Here is a 22571-nt window from a genome sequence, read left to right on the forward strand (position 1 = left end):
GAGGGAGAGTCAGATTTGTAAATATGAGAAAAGTACAGGAATATTAAGAATGTACCAAAAGCCCTGGTAGGGCATAGGAGGGGGAAAGGAGGGTGACTCCTTGAGAAGAAACAGATCCCTCACACTAGCATCTTCTACCCAGGAGCCCCACACCTAAGGCAGGATCCCCTGAGACACGCTGCCTTCACTTCACACTGAGAACCTAGGGCTGGGGTCCAGCTGGGCAGAGAGGGATCTGCCAAAGTGGCTACAGACCAGACAGCACACTGGGAACCCACCTGTACCAGCCCACACTATGGCCATCAAGGGCTGAGCTGAAGCAGCATCTGACTCAGATACTCTTGGCTGACACTGATACTATAGAGATGACAGTGGGAGGCCAGAGGCCAGCCACAGCTGGTTTACCACTTGTAACAAGCCTACTTCCCACCTGACTAGACCTGTCCCACACACTCACCATTTTCTGCCTTCTGGGGAGACCTGACATCCTTCTTGTGGACCTCATAGAACCTGCAGGTCACAGGGAGACAAATGTGAGCCAGAGCCACTTGGGCCTCACACAGCAGAGAAGACACAGTCCTGGAGACGGATTCTGAGCTCCACAGGGTGAGAGATACAGGCCTCTGAGACTGTGGAAGGCCACCACCTCCCACCAGCTGTCTGCTAACTAGCCAAGGCTCCACAAGACCCCTCTCTCATCCCAACCCAAATATGCACACTCTGGGGCCCTGACAGGAGATGCATCATGCTCCTGGATACATAGGCCAGGAAGAAAAGGTATTGGCAAAAGCCCTTTTCAGGCAGGACTTCCTCCCTGCAAGGGGACCTGCCCCACCAGGGGGACATTTCCACTTATGCAGAGCTGAGCCTGGCTTTCCAAAGCAGGTCCTGTTGGCTAGGAAGCTCTTCTGGGCACAGAGTCTCAGGCATATGTGAGGAATTATAGCCTTGGTTCCAAGGCAGCCTACCATGACCTCAGAGAAGGTGTGTGCCTGGTCAGGCCTGACTGGGAAGGAGGGAGCCAGGCATAAATAACTTGGGAAAAGATCAGGACTTCATGGGCAAGGCCTCCTCACACTTTTCCTCTGTCAACTCATTTTCAGACAATAATAATAATAATAATAATAATAATAATAATAATAATAATAATAATACAATCAGGAAGTACAAGTATTAAGTGCATAAAAAATGAATTACATGACAATAATAAAAAGAACTCAGTAAAAGAACAAGCAAACATTTGAACCAGCTCAGGTTAGAGCCTGCCTCACTCAGAGTTCAGAATAAATACCCACTTGCAAAGGGGTAATCACATTCCCATATTGGGAGCCAGACTCTGAGTGCTGAAATGCGGCCCCAAAAAGGCTCATTCCCTGTGTCCAGGAGGGGAAACCTAAGAATTTATCTCTCAAAATCCACCATGCTTCTTGTTCTATAGATATACTTAATAAGATAAATTCAAAGGAAAAAAAGAATGACACATCTATAAAAAGGGGGCTCTTCCACCAAACTGCAACAGGGGGCAAGAAGGCTACCCTACCTCAGGGCAGATGTCTGCAGTGTTTACAAAGAGACATGAATTCATTTGAAGGGAAAATTAAAAGTCAAAAAAATATAACCTAAAAATAAATTCCATGAGAAAATGACTGAAAACCATTTCAAAGAACATGGAAATACACAGAAAAATGTTCATGCTAATGGTATTCAGTGAAAAGCAATATACAGCCACATGGAAGTAAAAAAGGATAGACAGGTAAGAGGGTAAACACACAAGGATGAACAGTGAGAGAGCTGCTCCTCACACTGCAGTGCAGATTACCCATAATCAATAACCTGAGAATTTCCCTAAGTGTACAAAATTATAAAGGGTGCACACATAGGGACCAAATTTAAAAATAGAATGAAATTGTCAAAAACGTAAAAATGAAACTGGAAATGAGTGAAGTTCCTGAAGCAGGAACAGGGAAGGAAATTGGGAGACCCAAAGACTCAGACAGCACAGGAGTCTAACCAACTGAGGCAGAGAAACCACACATTGCACATTACAGAACTCCAGTGATAGAGCACTAATGGTAACATTAAGGTACTGAAAACTCAATAAGACAGAACTAAGAAAAATTCTGCTTCCTCACAGCTGGTTAAACTAGAAGGAATGACAGAATTGGCACTCCACTCACCTCCAGGCAGAGGGTGGAGAGAGCAAGGAGAGAGGGCAGCCTGCCCAGGGTCAACCCATCCCTATTTGGACAGGAATATATGGGTATATAGATTCTTACTAAACTGAGCATTGAAAAATTATTTCAAGAACTCTCTGTGCTTGTTACATCCAATTACTGCATCCAAATAAATGTTAATGGATAATATAAAAATCTTCCACTAATGAAGAAATGAAATTCTTGGTGGGGTGACACGGTACATGCCTGTTTTCCCACAGGCTCCTGATGCTGAGGTTGAAGGATCATGAGTTTAAAGCTAGGCTCAGAAACAGGGAGACATAAGCAACTCAGTGAGACCATGTCTATAAATTTAAAAAAAAAAAAATCAAAAAAAGTGCCACAGATGTGGCTCAGAGGTTGAGTGCCCCAGGACTTTTGGGAGCACTCAAACATTCTTGAGACAAACTGGAATTTTATGGCACCAAGACTTGATAAAGAAAACAACACAAACTAGCTCAGGGAAGCACCCTGTCACCCACAGTACACCAGGAACCACCACTTGGTGACTAAACTCTTCCTCAAGCTTGGAGACCATTCTCACAGTAGATGCAACCCAGGTGGCTTCTTCTAGGGAATAAAGGAAACCTGACCAGCTGGGACATTTGGTCCTGGAAGGTCACTGTGCTCTCCTTTCCCTAGAGTGGAATGTTCCCTCCTGCAGGACCTCAGTTCTCACTGTCACCCAAGCACCCACCAGCAGGCACATGAAGGTCCTGGCCTATAAGGCCTTTTTCCTGAAACCACTTCTGACACCTAAAGTGTGAGGCTGCTGAACACCAATCCATTCTCCAAAACCACTGGTCACTCAAAAGTTCAATTCTGACACCACCAGTCAGCACAAACCCTAGTTCAGGGTCAGCTCCAAAACACTGCCCCATTGTAGATGCCAGCTACAGGGCAGGAGTGCCAGTCACACTGCTGAGAGCAAAGAACTATAAACTGGGGACTCCCGTCACCCCCTCCTCAACTTCAATGATTTGATTTTAACAAAGCACATCCCTTATGTTCAGTTTAAAAGACTCAACTCAGGATTGGCCAAAATGAAGATATGTAAGAAAAAGAAAGTGCCAAAGGGACTCCTGTGAAAGATCTATAATTGAAGAAATCCCCCTCCTCTGCATTCTGCTAGAGCAGTTCCTGCACAGACACCCCTTCCCATTATAACTCAGAAGATGCTCCCTTTTTAGCCCATGGCAGAAGAAACACACTGATCCTGAAAATCCCTCCCCTCTTTCTTCCCTCATAACCAATTAGAGGAAGTTTTCTCTTCAGTGATCAGAACAAATTACTTGTTAATCAAACTTGACTCGAGTTTCCCTCCTTCCTCCAGGACCCTGAACTCTAAACCACTGGCAGCTGGAAACAACATACAGCCTCCTTCCTGACCCCTCCTGAGAACAGGCTGACTTCTGGGAAACACTCACTGACCTGGGATCTGACCTGCCCCCCTCCTCGCAGCCCTCCCCTCCAGCTTCTTCCTAACCTGTTTGCCCCTCCCTAGGAAAGCAGCCCTTTCTGCAGGAGCTGTGGGTGCTTGCAGAACTCACCTGTGGTTCTCCCCCGTCCTGCAGTGCTCCTTAGAATAAGTTGCTTCTCACCCAAATCTGCCCTTGTTTCAATGCACACTCTGGGACAATATGCACCTTCAGAAAGGGAATCCCCTTAGCCTTCCCATCCAGTCCCCCACCACATCTGCCTGAGGACCCCAGCTTTCCAGAGCTCTGTAGCTTCTCAGTCTGAAGGGCTCCTTCCAGGTTTGGTCTGAGTAGCCTGGGCCTCCGTAGAGGAGGCTGCCCAGAGAGCTCTGACTGGACCTTCAGTGACCTCCTCTTGGGTTACAAACACAAACCAGCTCAGGGAAGCATCCTGTCACCCACAGTACACCAGGAGGAACCACCACTTGGTAACTAAACTCTTCCCCAAGCTTGGAGACCATTCTCACAGTAGATGCAACCTTGGCCTTGGGTTACACTCATTGAGATCACAGATCTCTGTTCCTCAGCCATTTTCAATCTAAAGAGACTCAGTGTTTACAGAACCCAGTAAATCACTCAAACTAGATGTTTGTGTTTATAGGAGAAAAAAATTTTAAGACATTTATATTTAATATTTCAACAGGAAAACCTAGGTACTCCTTTTCAGATAATAAACATGTTATTTAATTGCTATATCCCAGATAATATTTGGTAATCATTCGTCATATGTGACTACTATTAGGAATTGCCTAGTTTTGTCAACAGAATCAGTGTTAAACATTCACCTGGAGTTCATAGGGTACAGAACAGACCCATCCACTGCCAAAGCCCTGCAAACTACAGAAGCAGATGTTTTGGTGAATTTTTGTAATGAAACAATTCATCGACCACAATGAATTGGGTTAATGTACTCACTTTTTGCAACCATATTGGAAGAAATCTTCCCTGTTTCTTTTCCTAGGTAGTATTCCCAAAGCCAAGCCCTGGAATTCTATTTTAAACCACTCTCCCACCCCCACTTTCCCATAAAGAATACATCTGAAAGGAGAAAAAGGGTACTGTGCAGGCCTGTAATCCCAGTGACTCCAGAGGATGATACAGAAGGAACATAAGTTCAAAACCATCCTCAGCAACTTAACAAGGCCCTCTTCAACTTAGTGAGGTTGAATCTTTGTAATAAAGAAACCAACATCTCTACCACACTTTCTTCTGGGGCATTCATATCTGCAGCCACACTGAAACATAGGTTTTCCCTTTTTCTATTCCTAGGTAGCATTCCCAAAGCAAAGTCCTGGAATTCTATTTTAAATTAGCAACACCTGCTCCCCCCTGAAAAAAGAAGGCATCTGAGAAAGTCCGTAAATTCACTCTTGTGAACAAAAACATTCATAAGTATTTTTAACTAAGGGAATATAAGGCCAAGTATTTCTTTCTTTTCTGTTTCTAGCCTTCATTTTTTTTCCCCCTGAATTGTATCTCTATCTTACCCTTTAGGGATATTTCCTAATCAGCTCTACTAATAAACTATGTTTTATAGTTCATGAAAAACTGACACTAAAATACCTGAGCCAGTCTTTCCAAGGCAACAAACCCGGGGAGCTGTAGCACCACTGGACACTGACCTGTCAGACTCTAGCTTCAGGTCAGGCTTCTGTCACCAGGCACAACCTCCCACCCCCTCCTGCTGCTGAAGAGCTTTGTAGGGCTTTGCTCCACCTTGCTGGGGTCAGTTTCCCCTGCTCTTTGAGAAAATTGTTCTTCCTTCAAAGCTCTGAGGGCATCCAGAGGGCAGGAACCAGGAGTGTCACGTTCTCTCAACACCAGCATCTCATTGCCTGACCTGGGTGTCTCCAGCTGCTCCTCTCACCAAACACCTCAGGCTGTCCTCTAGGAGGAGCTGATGCAGAGCTTGAAATTGCCTGCACCCTGAAGGGCACAGGGAAGCTTAGGGCAACTTGCAGCAGCCCCAGGAAAAGATAGAACAATGACTGAGGACACAGGATCCTGTTCAATGTCCAAAGAACTCCTCTGCACAAAGGCACTGCGCAGGTGCAGGGCAAGATGAAGAGAAGAATAAGTACTTTTTAAACTCAACTTCCAGGTCATTCCTCTCTGCATTCCACTCTTGGGAAATGTTTGTGCATGTTAAAAAATATTTTTTTTTAAATGACATTCATTAATAAGTGAAACTACCACAATTAAAACACTGTCTATTTGAATGTAGAGTGGAACAAATGGTTGGCAAAGTGTGATCTGGAGGGTGCATTTGGCATTTGGCATTAGGGAATAGGAATTTCAGGTGTCTGCTGCCAGCCTTAGGAGGAGCCAGGTCCCAGAATGGAAAATGGATTTGATACCGGTTCCTGCACATTTAGGAGTATGTGTCTGTAGGACTCACAGGTTAATCCTGGGGATAAAGAGGGACTGTCAGGGACCCCTAAGGCCAAATGTTACAATCAGAACACACCTGGGTCCAGAACCCTGACTTTCCCGTGCTCACCACAAACTCTGGGAGCATCAGGCCACATAAGCTGCCCAGATCTGAACCAGGGAGGTCGCCAACAGGAAAGGAGAAAAGATGGCAGGGACCTGCTGCCCAGCTCACCCATGGGACAGGGGCCCAGGGCGACCCGCCAGAGAGGACTGGGCCATGCTCTGCAGCTGACCTGGGGAACCTGCCTCCCAACGCACCCAGCGGGAGGGACCAAGGGCCAAAGTCAAGGGCCACCCGCCAGAGGGGACTCGGTAATACACAGTGCAGCTGACCTCGGAGACCCGGCATCTACCACCCCCGCGGCAGGACCAGGGAGCAGGGCCCAGGGCCACCCGCCGGTGGGGACTCGCCCCAAGCGCCGCAGCTCAAATGCACTGAGGTCCCCAAGGCAGGTGATGACCGGGTCCCGCCAGTCCTGGCCGCACGCTCGGCGTGACTCGCCGACCTCCTGAGGATCTCCCGGTATCCGAGCTGGTGGGGACTCTGGTTATGCAGGGTCACCTGGGGATCCCGTAAGAAGACTCCGGAGCAGTGGAGGACGAGCTCAGCAAGGGAGAAAGAAAAAATGCGAGATTGTGAGAGCCCGCCCTTCCCCTCCGCCTACGCACCTGATTGGACAGTTCCTCCCCAGCGTCCCTGATTTCCGCCTCCAGGCACCAACCCAGTCTTGAGTGACAGCTACCCTAGCCAATCAGTGACTGAAACAGGCCAGAGTGACAGGTCCAGGCTTTTAGGCTGGGCTTTCTTTCTGTGTTGGGACCTGACCTGGGTTGGCGGGAAACGTTTGTATTTAGCCTGGTGTAGAAGGCAACATCTAAAGAGGAGGACTTAGGAAGATCAGCGATATCTAGAAACCGTGCTGTCCACGATTGGGAGCAACTTGAGAATTTTATTAAGGTTTCAAATTGCATGACCTTCCTCACCTGTGTTCCTTTCAGTAGATGGCCTGAGCTATGGAAAGCAAGGCTCTGTTTAATTGAAAAGAAATTTGTGTCATGTATTCTTAAATTTTCTGAAAGCCACACAAAAACGTTAAGAAAACAGGTAAAATAACTCAGGCATAGCTCAGTGGTAGAGTGTTTTTATAGCAAATGCAACTCCCCGTGTTCCATTCTCTGCAAAAAATAAGATGATTCAAAAAGTGAGAGAAAGTCACAGATGAAATTGGTTGTTATTTATTTAAGGCAATATATGTAAAATAACATTGCTTTTCTATGCAATTGGTGCAATGAGGTATTACTGTAAGCACGTAGCCCACAAATGATGGAGGCTGGAGAAGGGAAACTGTTGAGAGCCACAGACAAGTCAAGATGGCGCCTGGCACTTTGCCAAGAAGAGTGGTTTGAGAAATAATGCCAGTGAACCATTAAGATGATAGAGATTCCTTAATGACTGACTGCTGTGTCTAGATTATGTCAATTAAGTTAACCTGTGTGTAATCATTAAGATGATGAGGATTCCTTATTGGTTGACTGCTGTATCTAGTTTATGTTAATTAAGATAAGCTGTGTGTAATTAGTTACATATATATACCTATATACCTCTGTTGTCCTGCAATAAAGCGACTCCGTATCAACTTTCACAAGTTCCTTGTCACTCGTCCCCTGGTTATTTTATTATTTATTATTATTATTATTAGTTGTTCAAACATTACAAAGCTCTTGATATATCATATTTCATAAATTTGATTCAAGTGGATTATGAACTCCCATTTTTACCCCATATACAGATTGCTGAATCACATCGGTTACATATCCACTTTTTTACATACTGCCATACTAGTGTATGTTGTATTCTGCTGCCCTTCCTATCCTCTACTATCCCCCCTCCCCTCCCATCTTCTCTCTCTACCCCATCTACTGTAATTCATTTCTCTCTCTTGTTTTTCCCCCTCTTTTCCCTCACTTCCTCTTATATGTAATTTTGTATAACAATGAGGATCTCCTTCCCTTACCATGCAATTTCCCTTCGCTCTCCCTTTCCCTCATGCCTCTTGCCCAGTTTAATGGTGATCTTCTCATGCTCTTCCTCCCGGCTCTGTTCTTAGTTGCCCTCCTTATATCAAAGAATACATTTGGCATTTGTTTTTTAGGGATTGGCTAAGTGAAGCCCCCTGGTTATTTTGCCCAGCCAGCCTGCGGCAGGAAGCAAACCTCTTTATTCTGCAGCAAAGTCAATCCATCAGACCTGGGCGGGTTCATTTTCTGGGTAGAGCAAATTGTCCCCAGGTTACAGAAGGAGTTTGGGTTTTGCAGTTTACAATGAGGGTGAATATTAATTCATTGGAGACTGAGGTTGTGCACTTTGGACAGTCAGGGACCTAGTTACGCAGGTTAAACTTTTAACTCAGGAAGGCAGTTGTAAAAAGTTTAAAATTTGTTGTCACTGGGGAAAGCCCACAACTAGGTGTTCTCTGCTAATCTCTGGAACCCCCTGGAGCCTCACTATTTGCTTTTCTCCTTCCAGGAGTCATCTGCAGTGGGAAAGGGTAAAAGTCCAGGCCCCAGCATTTCAGTATTTGCCTCCTTCCTTCAGGACCCTTTTGGTTGGTGTTAGGGTAGCTGGCACAAATATCCAGGAGAGACACAGCTCTGAGTTCAAGCAAAGCTTTATGGACAGAGAATATCTGCCAGGGGGACTGTGTTTACAAAAGCAGAATGCAGGAAGGGAGCCTGGGGCCTCCAAGGAGCCTCTAGCTCTGGGCCCAGAGCCTTCCTTGGGTGTTTAAGCTCCAAAGGAAAGAAGTCAGATCCCACTTAAAGTCCTTTACAATCCACAGATAAGAATGAGAGTTGCTAATTAGGTTCACTGAAAGCCAGCTGGCAGGGACAGAGGAGGGGAGTCTCCCCCTCCCCAACACTAATGTTCAAGGGGTCCTTGGGGCATTTTGTATTCAGGCCTGAGTTAGTCACTCACTATGAGATCACAGGACCTGTACCTTTTCAGGAAAGATAAAAGTAATCTCAAATGTGAAAAGAAGATCCTGACATTTTTAAAATTCAAGTTCCCCATGGAAGAATGTTAACTCATTATTACTCAATACCATAAGTAAAATTAAATGTCACCTAAGTGCTGCCCCCACTCTTCTACCTACTCATTAATTTTAGGTTACTACATTCCCAATACTTCTCTTCCCAGTCAAAAAATCTAAAGTGGAACACGACTTCACTATTTCATGTAGGAGGTGGCGCAATGCCATCTGCCCTCTGTCACACATTTCTGATACTTTGAACTTTGCTGCAGCTGCTGCACAGGAAGTCAACTGGCTGGGGCTGAGAGAAGTTGCACAGCCCAACCACAGCTTGCAGGACAAAACTGAGTGCCCGTGGGCAGGTGCACAGCAGCACTCCAGGGGAAGCTGCTGGATTGCATCTGCCTCTGAGTGATCAGGCCAATGAGCTCCCTCAAGTCCCTCATTAGAATTCACTTAAAAAAAAAACAAAACATGTTCAGAGACTAAAATATTAAGAGTTTTAAGATAGTTAGGCTGAGGACATAGTTCAATAACAGAGGCTGGCCTAGCACATGCCACTTTAACCATCAGTATTGGAAAGAAAAAAGAAAAAAAATTAAGATGACAGCAATAGCAATAAACCTAGCACAAGTCCCTTCTGAGCAAGGTCAGAGGCCCACAAAGATGGTCTTATTCAAGGTTTCTGGGTGGAGGATTTGGGTCTCTAGAGTCCCCAGTGCACCATGCAGAGTCTGTGGTCAATGACTGGATGCGTGTAGGAGTCACTCATTTTGAATGCTGAAGTTTGAATTAGATGAACAAGCTCTGAAATAAAGCCTGCCAAGAAGCAAACTTGGAGATTCAGCTGAGATTTCCAAGCAGAATATTAAGTGTAACCTCATTCTTTAAATAGTGGAATGATTCTTCATAGGAAAACTGTGAGGAAAGACACACTAAAGGAAGAACTCCTAAACAGAAAGAGGCTGCCAGTGGTGATCTAAGAAATTATGAGGACATTCCCTGCTTGTTTACTCTCTGGCTGGGGAACTCCAAGGGTCATGGTCATCCCTATCCTAGCTGCCTGGCTGCTGATCTAGGACATGGCCCACACGAGAAGAGGAACAGTGGGAAGAGGGACCTATGCCCTGTAAGGACCCAGGTGTCCACTATAGGCAACTATCCAGTTCAGAGGGACACAGCTGCTGAGAGCCAGTGGCTGTGGCATGCTGGTTCACATGACATACGGCAGGGGAGGGGGGGGTGCGGGGGAGAAAGCCAGAATCACTATGACCTCAGGGTCTGCCATGTGGCTGCTTCTTCTGTGCAAATCCCCAAACTCCTCAGGGCTGGGGTGTGGGTGCCTGCTGATGGGCTTTCACCTGCTGTGCTCCTCTGGACTGGATCACCTGCTGCTCACAGTTGTGTAAGGTCCCAGCAGCTGCTCCTCCTTGGCCTTCCCATGGCCAACCTCTGAAATAACCCATCAGCACCCTGTGTGTAGACACTCAGTCTCAGCATGGAGCAGAGATCACCAAGAGTGAAAATGAGTTGGCATGCACAGCCCCTCTTCTTTCAGGTTACTGGGGAAGATGAGAGAGACTTCAGCCAAGCAGCCCTGCTCTGGGGCTCCAGGGGGCTGACTGGCCTGGACTCCCTCCTCCTGTGCTCCTCTTGCACTGGCAGGTCGGGATAGGCCTCAGAGACAGGGACAGCCTTAACCTGTGTCAGCCCCTCTGTCTCAGACCACCAAGCAGTTTACCCCTGGCCTCTGGCCCATCACCCTTGCATGCCTGTCTGCATGTCCCTTCCCAGCCTGTGCTGGCCCATCACCCCTGAGGTCTGCAGGTCCCTCCCCAGCCTGTGCTGGCTCAGCCCTCCTCCCCCTCTGCATCCCCTGGAGCATGAGCCAGACTCACCTGCACCCGAGCAGTGGCCTCAGTCCTGGTGACTGAAGGACATGCAGGTTCCAACAGAAGCCATGGAGCCCTCCCAGGTACCTCTTCAACTATACATGCAGACAAGGCACTTCTGTGGATCCAAAGATGTGCAGGTGAGCTCAGGTGTTGTGTGGACCTCTGGGCTCTAGATGGAGGATGAGGCCACTGTTCCTGTAGCCCTCCAAGCTGTGGTCCTAGGACGTCATGGTGCTCCAGAGCCATGGGTGAGTGGGACCAGCCGCCCTGCACTCTCCTGGTCTGCTGCAGGCAGCCCTCAGCGGGCTCTAAGGAGGTGATTTCTGTGTCACATCTTCATTAAATCCTGGTTTCCTTGGCAGAGTAGATCTGATGATGTCACAGCCCTTTAGCTCAAACCAATGGACACTTTGGAATAAATCAAAAAGAGGTGATTCCACCTCCTCCACAGTTAGCCTCAAGAAATGACCCCAAAAGTTCTCTAAATGCTTCAACTCGTTTTGGGGAAAAAAAAGGTCAACATGAAGAAAAAAACTGTTTCCTAGAAATAAGCCACAAGCAAGTAAAAAATAAGGCTGTGTTCTATCCAGTATCCTTGGCACCTTTGTTAGGAGCCACTTGGATGTCCATGTAGGCTTATTTCTGGAACTCAGTTCTGTTCCACTAGTCTGTGTCTGTTTTTATGATGGTACCATGCTGTTCTGGTTATCATGGCTCTGGGACACCTAGAAATCAGATATTGTGATGCCTCCCACTTTCTTATTTTTGTTCAAGATTGCTTTGGCTATTTGGAGTTGTATGTGTGTGTGTGTGAGAGAGAGAGAGAGCTTGCATTTGAATTTTAGTATTGTTTTTTACTAGCTCTGTGAAGAATATCATTGAAATTGGTAATCACATAAAATATTAAATATTTGAAGAAAAACTGACAAAAGTGGAAAGTTGCATCCTGTGGAAACTAATGAAACCTCACTGAGGACAATGCAAGAAGTGTTGAGCGAATGCAGAGGGACACTGAGTGTGGTCATGCTGGGAATCTACAAAGTCAAAGGCTCCACATTTCCAGCAGAGACCCCTCCCCAGCTCTGCCAGCTCCTCTAATTCAGCCCCAGAGCTGTGTTGCTCCCTGTGGTCCCAGAACCTTCCTGCTCCTGGTCTCTCTGCACAGGTAGCATCAGTGATGGCTGGGCTGAAAGGTGCACTGACCCCGACCAACTGCATGGTGGAGAGAGAGGTGGGCTCCTCTGTAAGGCCAGTGGGGTGGTAATAAGACAGTCCCAGGGAAGCCCAGGCACACTGTGGACCCTGGAAGATGGTGTCCAGGGGGCCTGGACTGCCCTGTCCTGCTGCTCTCTCACTGCATGGGTGGGACTGGTCTCTTCCACCATAGCTAACTCCCCAGCATGCTCCAGAAATTGTTTCAGATCTCACCAGCAGCTTTCCGCTGGTCAGTGCCTGAAAGCATGTCTCCTGTGTCTGTAGATGTGGAGAGTGGTGACAGTGACTGAGAGACCAGTGTCTGAGATTGGGGTCTCTGATGACTTCATGGCTGTGGCATGCTTGGTGACTTGAAAGTTTCTAACCAAAGATGTAGGATGCCTGGTTGCTATGACAATGCTTTCCATGGGGAGACTCTGTTTTGAGAGTCTTATTAGCTTTGACCTTATTCTCAGGCACACAGCTTTTGGGAATGAAGGAAATTCCTTGCTAAAATAACCACAATATTTCTCCAGTTCGCTGCTTCTGAATCTGCTATGAATTAGTAACTTTAAACAACGGACTTTCTTGAGAGCTGCACAATGCTCCTAACATTGTACATTGCAACTGTAGAATTTAACTGAGGAAACACCTACATACTGTTGCTAACTCTGTAAGTTTTATGGATACAAAGAATAATGCTTCCCTGGCCATACTAATGATGAGAAAAAGAGAGAAAACTCAAATTACTAAAATACAAGATGAAGAAGGAATATCACAATGAACACTTCTGAAATATAGAAGATAATTAAAAACTATTTTGAAAATTTATACTCTAATAAGACAAAAAAATGTCAAGGACATCAGCGAATTTCCAGAGACATATGACCTACCAAACTGAATGAGGATGTCATACATAATTTAAATAGGTCAATTTCAAGTAATGAAATAAAAATGTCATCAAAAGCCTACCAACCAAGAAAAGCCCAGGACCAGATGGATCCTCATCCTAATTCTATAAGAACTTTAAAAAAAGAATTAACACCAATACTCCTCAAAGTATTCCATGAAATAGAAAAGGAGGAAACCCTTCCAAATTCATTCTATGGGGCTAATATCACTCTGATACCAAAACCAGACAAAGACACATCAAGGAAAGAAAACTTCAGACCAATATCCCTGATGAACATGGATGCAAAAATTCCCAATAAAATTCTGGAAAATTGTATACAAAAACATATTTAAAAGATAGTGCACCAAGATTGAGTGAGATTCATCCTAGGGATGCAGGGTTGGTTCAACATATGAAAATCAATAAGCATAACAGATCATGTTAATAGACTTAAAAACAAGAATCATAATCATCTCAATAGATGCAGAAAAATCATTTGATGAAATACAGCACACCTTCATGTTCAAAACACTAGAAAAACTAGGGATAGTAGGAACATTTGTCAACATTGTAAAGGCTATATATGCTAAGCCCAAGGACATAATAAGCCCAGCATCATTCTAAATGAAGAAAATTTGAAAGCATTCCTGCTAAAAACTGGGACAAGACAAGGATGTCCTCTTTTACCACTTCTATTCAATATCATCTTTCAAACTCTAGCCAGAGCAATTAGACAAAAGAAAGAAATTAAAGGGATACAAGTATGTAAAGAAGAACTCAAACTATCACTATTTGCTGATGACATGATTCTATATCTAGAATATCAAAAGAATTCTACCAGAAAACTTCTAGAATTAATAAACAAATCCAGCAAAGTAGCAGGATATAAAACCAACACCCATAAATCAAATGCATTTCTATAAATCAGCAATGAATCCACCAAAAGAGAAATTAAGAACACTACTCCATTTGCAATAGCATCAAGAAATATAAAAATCCTGGGAATCATTCTAATGAAAGAGGTGAAAGACCTCTACAGTGAAAACTACAGAACACTAATGAAAGAAATTGAAGAATACCTTAAAAGATGAAAAGATCTCCCATGCTCCTGGATAGGCAGAATTAATATTATCAAAAATATAAAAAATGTTATACAGGTTTAATGCAATTCCTATTAAAACCCCAATGACATTCATCATAGAAATAGAAAAAGCAATTATAAAATTTATTTGGAAAAATAAGAGACCCAGAATAGCTAAAGCAATCCTTAGCAAGAAAAGTGAAGAAGAAGGCATCACAACACCAAACCTTAAACTATACTACAGAGCTATAGTAATAAAAATGGCATTGTTTTGGCACCAAAATAGATTTGTAGACTAATGGTACAGAATAGAAGACTCAGAGACAAACTCACATAAAATATGTCTTACTTGACAAAGGTACCAAAAACATTTACTAGAGAAAAGACAGTCTATTCAATAAACGGTGCTGGCAAAATTGGAAATCCATATGTAGCAAAATGAAATTAAACCTCTGTCTCTCACCCTGCACAAAAATCAACTCAAAGTGGATTAAAGACTTAGGCACTAGAACAGAGACCCTGTGACTAATAGAAGAAAAAATAGGCCCAAATCTTCACCACATCAGCCTAGGATCTGACTTCTTTAACAAGACTCCCAAAAAGGAAAAAGTAAAATCAAAAATTAAGAAATGGAATGGATTCAAATTAAAAAGCTTCTTCTCAGCAAAGAAAATAATTAATAAAGTGAGGAGAGAGCTACTGATTGGGAGAAAATCTTTACCACATGCACCTCCGATAAAGCATTAATCTCTAGGATATTTAAAGAACTCAAAAAACTTAACACCAAAAAACAAATAACCCAATTAATTAATGAGTTAACAAAATGAACAGAAAGTTCACAGAAGAAATATAATTGATCAACAAATATATGAAAATGTGTTCAACATCTCTAGCAATTAGAGAAATGCAAATCAAAACTACTCTAAGATTTCATCTCATTCCAGTCAGAATAGTATTTATCAAGAATATAGACAACAATAAATTGGTGAGGATGTGGTGAAAAAGTTACACTCATACATTGCTGGTGGGACTGCAAATTGGTGCAACCACTATGGAAAGCAGTATGGAGATTCCTCAGAAAACTGGGAATGGAACCACCATTTGACCCAGCTATCTCACTTCTTGGTTTATACCCAAAGGACTTAAAATTAGCAAACTATAGTGATGCAGCCACATCAATGTTATAGTAGCTCAATTCACAATTGCTAGACTATGGAACCAACTTCAGTGTTCCTCAGTGGATGAATGGATAAAGAAAATGGGTATATATACTCAATGGAATATTACCCATTGTCCTGGTCCATAAATTAAAGAAGAGTAAAATTATGGAATTTACTGGCAAATTGTAGGAGTTGGAGAATATCATGCTAAGCGAAATAAGCCAATCTCACAAAACTGAAGGCCAATTTTTTTCTCTAATATGCGGATGCTAATTCACAATAAGGCGAGAGGGGGCACTAAGGGAGGAATAGCGTTGCCTTAGATTAGGTAGAGGGAAGTGATGGGAGGGAAGGAGGGGATGTGGGGATAGGAAAGATAGTAGAATGAAACAGACATTATTACTTATGTATATATTTGACACATACGATTATGCAACATGAGACATACGATTATGTACTCAGAAAAATGAGAAATTATATCCCATCAATGTATGATATATCAAAGTGAATAAATGCATTCTACTGTCATGTATAACTAATTCAAAAAATATAAAAAAGAATTAATAAAATAATGTTGGCATAGTCTTTAATCTTATTAATGAGACATATATAATAAAGATTGTCGGTGTAATTCTGCAGACCTGCTTCTTCATCAGAGAGCAGCGCTCCACCCAACTCCAGGTTAATCCTCAAGATTTGCATCTTTGAATCTTTTTCTTCCAATCTCCCCTGGCCCCTTGCCGGAACCAGCTAGTTTTGCCGCGCTGGTCAAGGCCTGAAGGTTCCCTCTCTACACCCATGAGGTTCAGCAGCCGCCCTCTCTGCATCCCCTGGGGCATCTCCAGACTCCCCTGAACCCTGAGCAGTGGCCTCAGTGTTGGTGACTGGCATATCCCTGTTCCAGCAGCAGCTGGGAGCCCTCCCAGGTAACCCTGGTACCACCCTCAGCCTCAAGCAACAAGTCTCCAGAGCCCCCTGCTGCTTCTCTGGATCCCTGGAGGCCCCGCTGATGCACAGGTCTTGCTCCTGTCTGGGCTGCCGCCAGAGTTGAGGCCAAAGACAAGTGTGCTACCCCTCCCCGCGGTGGCAGCAGCCATCTTCCTCACAGGCAGCTGTGACCGGTAGGGAGACAGGGAAACCCTGGCCGGCAGACCTTGCTCTGAGCTCCTTTCCACTGATACATTTCTGGGAGGCACCTGTAGGCGAATTGCCCTGCAGCAGGGAAAATCCATGCTTGAGGGGAAGGAAACACCCGGCGGCCCCAAAGTTGAGCCACCGCGGGCAGGAGTCAGCCGGGCGCATCCCACAGCGCCTGGGGCGAATCAGCCAGAGTGGCGTGGCTGCCAGCAAGAGGTACCAGAATGTCACCGCCACTCGCGAAGAGATTTGATCCTCCTGGTCGGTAAACTGGGAACCCTGTATTCCTAGTGACCCGACTGGGGGCTCACTGCCTCCCCTGAGCTATCCCACGTGTCCAGTGGACACTGCAGACTCACTGATGACATCCTCAGGCGTCCCCTGACGTCTGCCTCCCTCTGGAGGGTCGTGTCTCCACCCACCTCCGCGCTGAGCTGCACAGCGACAAGGGCACGCGCTCTGGCTGCCCCTTCCCTTCTCCAGGTAGCACTTAGGGGAGGGCGTCCACCAGGACTCCGCCCAGGGGAGGACCCCCACGAGGACACCGCCCAAGGGAGGGCGCCCACCAGGGCTCAGACCTACTTGGCACACCGCTCCTACGCTTGTCCCCATTCCTAGATTTCTGGACACCTCACCCTCATTCAGTCTTTTAATGTGACAACACTACTAATCATATTTTGTGAAGTTGACACATTTGTACTACTGGTGTTTGCACACGGAGGCCACCGATTTTTTTCTTCTTTCTTCTTTCCTCCCTCGAAAGGGACTGAGACTCTCCCTGCACCAGGCGAGTCTTGCGTGGCCTCTGCCACCTCAGTTAGGGCTTTCCTATGGCAGGACCAGATCCAGGATGTGAAACCTATGGTAATTCTTTTGGACAATTCACTAACGATACAACACTCAGAAATTTTATGTTAACTTTGTATGCTAACAGGATGGCAAATCTGCTTACAAAGTGGCTGCTTTCTGCCAGCAGTAAGTCAGAGTCCACCTATTTTATATGCTGCCAGTAGTTGGCAGGTCACCCCATGCACTCAGTTGTGTTTATTTTTGTGGAATAGGATAATATAATGATTTAATTTTGCAATTTTAGAGCCATGATATTAAATATATCAATGTGTTTAATGGTTATTTACAAATTGTCTTGGGTGATGTAATGAATTATTGACATGATAAAGTATAAAGCGTTTTTTCTTCTTTAATTTATTAACCCTGGGCCAATTTAATTGAATCGCTTCTCTTTTTTTTTTTTAATCCTTTTTATTTTCCTTTGTGACACTACAGAATGAGGGGGCACACACTACCACTGAGCTACATCCCCAAACTATTTTTACTTTTTATTTTGAGACAGGGTCTAACTTAAGTTGTTGAGTCTTGCCACAACTTGCAATCCTCCTGCCTCAGCTTCCCAGTCGCCGGGATGGCCAGCGAACATAACCTGCCTGGTTTCTTGAGTCTTATACTGGCCTGGTTTTGACCTTGTCTCCCAGATGCGAATAGAGAAAGTAGCTGGAGTGAAACTTGGAACGACGATATCACTCTAGGACAGTAGAGGGCGCCGTGGCTCGGGCTCCGGGAGAGAAGATCTGCCGGGAAGCGCAGCTGGGGCCCTGGGTCCCCTTAACCGGTGGTCGCCGCATCAGATGGCAGCTCACCTGCAGGAGAGCCGCGCCCCCGGTGTTGGAGTGACCGGAGAGCTGAGGCTGCCCAGCGCCGTCCTGTAGAGCAGCCTTGCTGAATGCAGCAGGCAGGGGCTCCTCTCCTGCTCCCTGCCCAGGTGAGTGTGTGGGGAGCGGCTGGGCTGGGTGGGAGGGCAACGATGAAGCTCCGCCCCTCACCTGTTTCCAGGGGCCACATATCTGCCCGGTAACTTCTGGGAGACCATCACCCTCCCCTGTAGCCCAGGGCCGCGGCCAGCTGGGTCCAGCGTCACCACTTACCCATACCTCCAGGCCTTACAGGTCACTGGCTCTGGGATCCAGAACCCTGCCAGATTCTCAGCCTCCCTAGCTGGAGAGAGGCTGCCCGCACAAGCGCAGGGCGCCAGCCCTTGACTTCTAGGGCCTCCACATTCTTACCAGAGGCTGCGGGTAGCCAGGGGTGGCAGTTGGGGGTTCAGGAGCCTGATCACCACCACCCTGGTAAGAGGTCAAAACCCTATACTGAGCTCAGAGTTGCGTTTCTTTTTTAAACTTAGGCTTATGCTAAAAATGCTAAAAATGTGATGTTGAAGTTAGTGCAATATGTCACCAGCGTGCAAATAAAAGCACAGGGTAACCACACACACACACACACACACACACACACACACACACACACACACACACACACACACAGGAGTGTCTGAATTCCTGTCAGCCAGTGCTCAATTACCACACAAAATATTTGATAAAATAATGATATAAAACCACTATGATTTTATATGAAAATATTAACATAGCAGCAAAATATGAGAAACTTTTAAAAAGATTATAAATGGGAAATTATGTATCTCTTCCATTGAACTTTGAGAAAATTCTAAAACAAAGAAAACAAAACAGATAAGCATTTAAAAAAGTGGCTAACTTATGAAATATGTGTCTGAGGTGAACACAGCTAAGAAGCTCCAGCTCTGGCACACTCTCCAGGACCTGGGGGCTACACCAGCTCCAGGGCTTACGGTGCACATGGCTGAGTGTGCTACAACCTCACCACACTTAGGGGATTCTTCAGGTAACCTGACCACGAGGGCATCAGTGCACCAGGAATAAACAGCCAGAAGACAATCCTGAGGTTGCTGAGCAAGACCTGAAGTCCAGCAGAGAAGAGGGCTCCTTTCCACCCTGCACCTGAGGTCTCTGGAACAGCATCCCCTCTACATCCAGGGTCTGGGAAGCCATGAGAGATCCAGGTCTATGAGACACCTGCACTGGGGGTCAGCACCAGACCCCACCCAAAGATTTTGTGCTCCATTCTCAACAGGTGTTAACCAGGCAATCCCAGGGCTGAGGTGTGTCAGAGGCAGATTCAGGAGACAGCTGATCTGGTGGGAAAGAAACTTTGACAGCAGAGCAAGATGGCTGGGAATCAAGCACTCAGAACCCATAGACATCACAGCTCTTTTATTGCTCCATTAGCTGCTGAAGGTGAAAAGTCACATTTCTTTTTTTCTTTCTGATTTCACAGCCCCTTGCTCTGTCTCCAGATGAGCAGTTATACTTCAGTGACTCCCAGGAACGCCCTTCCCTTGGGTCCTGTCTCACTGTTGGAATCTACCTGGAGTTTCTTCATGGTCACTACTGGAATCATATCTTCTATTGACAGAGGAGCCTTTAGAGACACAGTGGGAAGTCGTTAGCTGCAGGGAGGACACACTGTCCACACCTCACCCTGCCCCTCCCCTGGCTTCTCAGAACTCACCTGGGCTCTGTGTAGTCATAGATTCAGCAGTCAAGGCTCACACCTGCAAAACCTCACACCTCAAGGTGACACTCCCACATGCCTAGGATCACTGCAGCCCTCAGAGCCAATCCTGTGAGCTGCAGCTGCAGCTGCAATGGACACACTGTGTTAAGGACTCCAAGGAAGGGACCCAGGCCAGGGCCAGACCTCTGCCCACCAGATAGTTCTGAGAGGGTGGGAGTTTCCTCTGCATGGGAACAGCACTGTTGGGACCCTGGACTGAGTTTAGTGTGGGGAAGGACTAGGATGGTTACTTTGTTTCTTGGTAATTAATGGAAATTCAGCAGGGCATCTGGCTCATGTCCACCACTCAGGGGAGGGCTCCTCTGGAGATGACACTTAAGGAAGAAGGGGCCTCTCCTCCCCTGGTTCCTTACAGGTGAAAGACCCCAGCCCAACAACGTCAGGCCTAGTTGCAAAACCACCGAGGCATGTCACAAACCTACGCAGGCACCAGAGGTGTTTTTCAGATAATTAGTTAGGTGTAACCGGTTGGGAAAGGACAAAGGACCAGGTCCCAAGGCATGCCTGAATGAGCAGGGACAGGAGGACCAGAGTGCAAATATGTAGCTTTTATGTGGTTCTTTTTCAGTAACATACAGTGAAAAAGAACTTTGCCCTTTAGGTAGCCTATATGCTGGGTTTAAAATTAACCTATTGTTTAAACTGCCCCTTTACCCTATAAAAATATCTGTATCCCCAAGCCCGGGGTGCCAGCTCACCAAAGCTCCGGCTGAGGTTCTGCTGGGCACCCACAGGCGCCTGTGTCCCAATAAACAAACCTCTTGCGCTTTTGCAGCCAGTGTTTCGTGTGATTCTCCTTGGACAGGGAAATGGGGGTCTTTCACAGGTATTTATCAATAGCCTGCAAGTGCCTCTCTCTGAGGCCCAGGGACACAAAGACCAATATTAGGGTTCTAGAGGGATTTCAAACAGTGGTGAGGGGCTGGGCACAGCCACCCCTGTGCTGGATAGGAGCAGGGCAGCAGGATCAGGGAAGGGGTCTCATTGCTCTGTCCAGGAGCTTCCTCATCATGCCTTACCCTGGAACACACCCTGAGCAGGACCCTGGATTAGCTGAGGAGGGTCCTTTCCTCACCTGAGCTGGACCAGATGTTTACAGGGTATATCATCAGAGATGCCTTGAGCCCAAGATGGGTGGCTCAGGGCTGAGCTCTGGATGAGGAGGAATAATGAGGACACAGTGCCTACCCCTGCACTGACCAGCATGGCCAGGGTCCCTCTGTTAGGGGACAGACAGATGTGAATGGTGGGACCACGAGGTTAAGAGAATGATTCTATCAAATGGGCCCACAGTGCTGACCCCCACATGCTTTCTTTTCCAAGAAGCAATTTAGCTGCAGCCCTGCCTGGCCTAAGTAGACAGGATATGTCACATTCCTTAGCAAACTACCTGTTCACTGGAGGGGAAATGCAGGCACAAAATAATGTTGATAAGTGGAGCCCAAGTTACCCTGAAGGAGGTGACTTCTGTGACCAGATCCCCACACTCTGGGAGATGAGGCCACTTCCTCCTAAACTGCTGACCTGACCTGCATCCCCTGCCTCTGCCTGGCCCTGAGGGGAGGAGCAGGAAGCAATCTCCAGCCTCCAGGCTTCAAGGGAGACTTTCACAAGTGCTCACAGCAGACACAGGGCTGCCCCTGCTCCCTGTGCCTAGGGAGGGACAGAGTGTCCAGGCACCAACAGCCTGGGCTGGGGCAGGCCATGCTGTGCTCATCTCCTCCTCTTAGCTCAGGGAATGCCCCTCCCCTCCCAAGCCAGGTGTCCTGCTGTCTTCCTGCTGCCCCTAGAAATCCTCCCTCTGCAGCCCAAAGCCAGGGGCTGCCTGCAGGTGCCCTCATTTACATGTCAATCCCACACAGCAGGGCCCCTCTCAGTGCCCCTGGGTACCTAGGATCCAGAGGAAAAGGACTTCCAGGGCAGTGTGGCCATGACAAGGGAGCTGCAGATCTGGGCCAATAGGAGGCATTTCCCAGTCCAGTGGTCTCAGCTTGTGCTGACCCCTGCAGGCCATCGGGTGCTAATTACTATAATGTATTCCCCAGGAATTGGCAATGCAAAGGGAAAACCAAACCTGAGTCCACTTATATTTACATTTACCTGAAACACCCACAGTTCTTTTTTTCAGTCCTTCAGAAGAGCCCAGGATGCACTTCCCCAGGGAGGCTGGACAGGGATACTGGGGACTGTCCTATCACAGGCTGAGGTCACCCTCCTTCCTACACAGAGCCTGCCTTTCCTCCTCCCATGCAGGAGGCCATGTCCCACCCTGACCCTCCGCCCCTGAAGGAGGCCTCTCTCCTCTGCTGGCCACAGTGTTTCTAGCACCACACAGACACCACGGTGGGTGCCAGACATGGGAAGAAGACTGTCCACATGTGGTGACATTTTTTATTTGGGGTGACATAAAGTGAAGAGTCACAGCTCATGTGGGGAAGCCTAGAGTGAGCCTCTCAAGGCCTCCTCACGCTCCTCCTCTCTCAGAGCCCCACCAGGGATGGGTGGCAGGTGCTGCCCTGGGTCTAGCTGCAGAAGGAAGGAGCCCTGTTCAGCTCTCCAGGTGTTCAAGACCAGGGTAGGGCATTCTGATC

The 22571-nt window shown here is 46.5% G+C and overlaps 2 long non-coding RNA genes across 5 annotated transcripts; one reads left to right on the forward strand and one right to left on the reverse strand.

Moving 5' to 3' along the window:
• Positions 1 to 8: 8 nt before the first annotated feature.
• Positions 9 to 17380, reverse strand: LOC144372628 (uncharacterized). 4 transcript variants are annotated; one of them, XR_013432587.1, is made up of 4 exons: positions 16875 to 17380; positions 11055 to 11459; positions 6458 to 10718; positions 9 to 510 (listed from the first exon to the last, which is right to left on the reverse strand). It is a non-coding gene; the product is annotated as an uncharacterized LOC144372628 (long non-coding RNA). The 4 variants fall into 4 exon arrangements; XR_013432586.1 differs by lacking the exon at positions 9 to 510 and adding an exon at positions 4280 to 6098; XR_013432584.1 differs by lacking the exon at positions 9 to 510 and having other exon boundaries at positions 4280 to 10718; positions 16875 to 17366.
• LOC144372629 (uncharacterized) lies at positions 16791 to 20754 on the forward strand. Its single transcript, XR_013432588.1, has 3 exons — positions 16791 to 16998; positions 18006 to 18292; positions 19681 to 20754. It is a non-coding gene; the product is annotated as an uncharacterized LOC144372629 (long non-coding RNA).
• The last annotated feature ends 1817 nt before the right edge of the window (positions 20755 to 22571 follow it).

This window comes from Ictidomys tridecemlineatus, unplaced genomic scaffold, assembly GCF_052094955.1.
Source record: "Ictidomys tridecemlineatus isolate mIctTri1 unplaced genomic scaffold, mIctTri1.hap1 Scaffold_138, whole genome shotgun sequence".
Lineage (NCBI taxonomy): Eukaryota > Metazoa > Chordata > Mammalia > Rodentia > Sciuridae > Ictidomys > Ictidomys tridecemlineatus.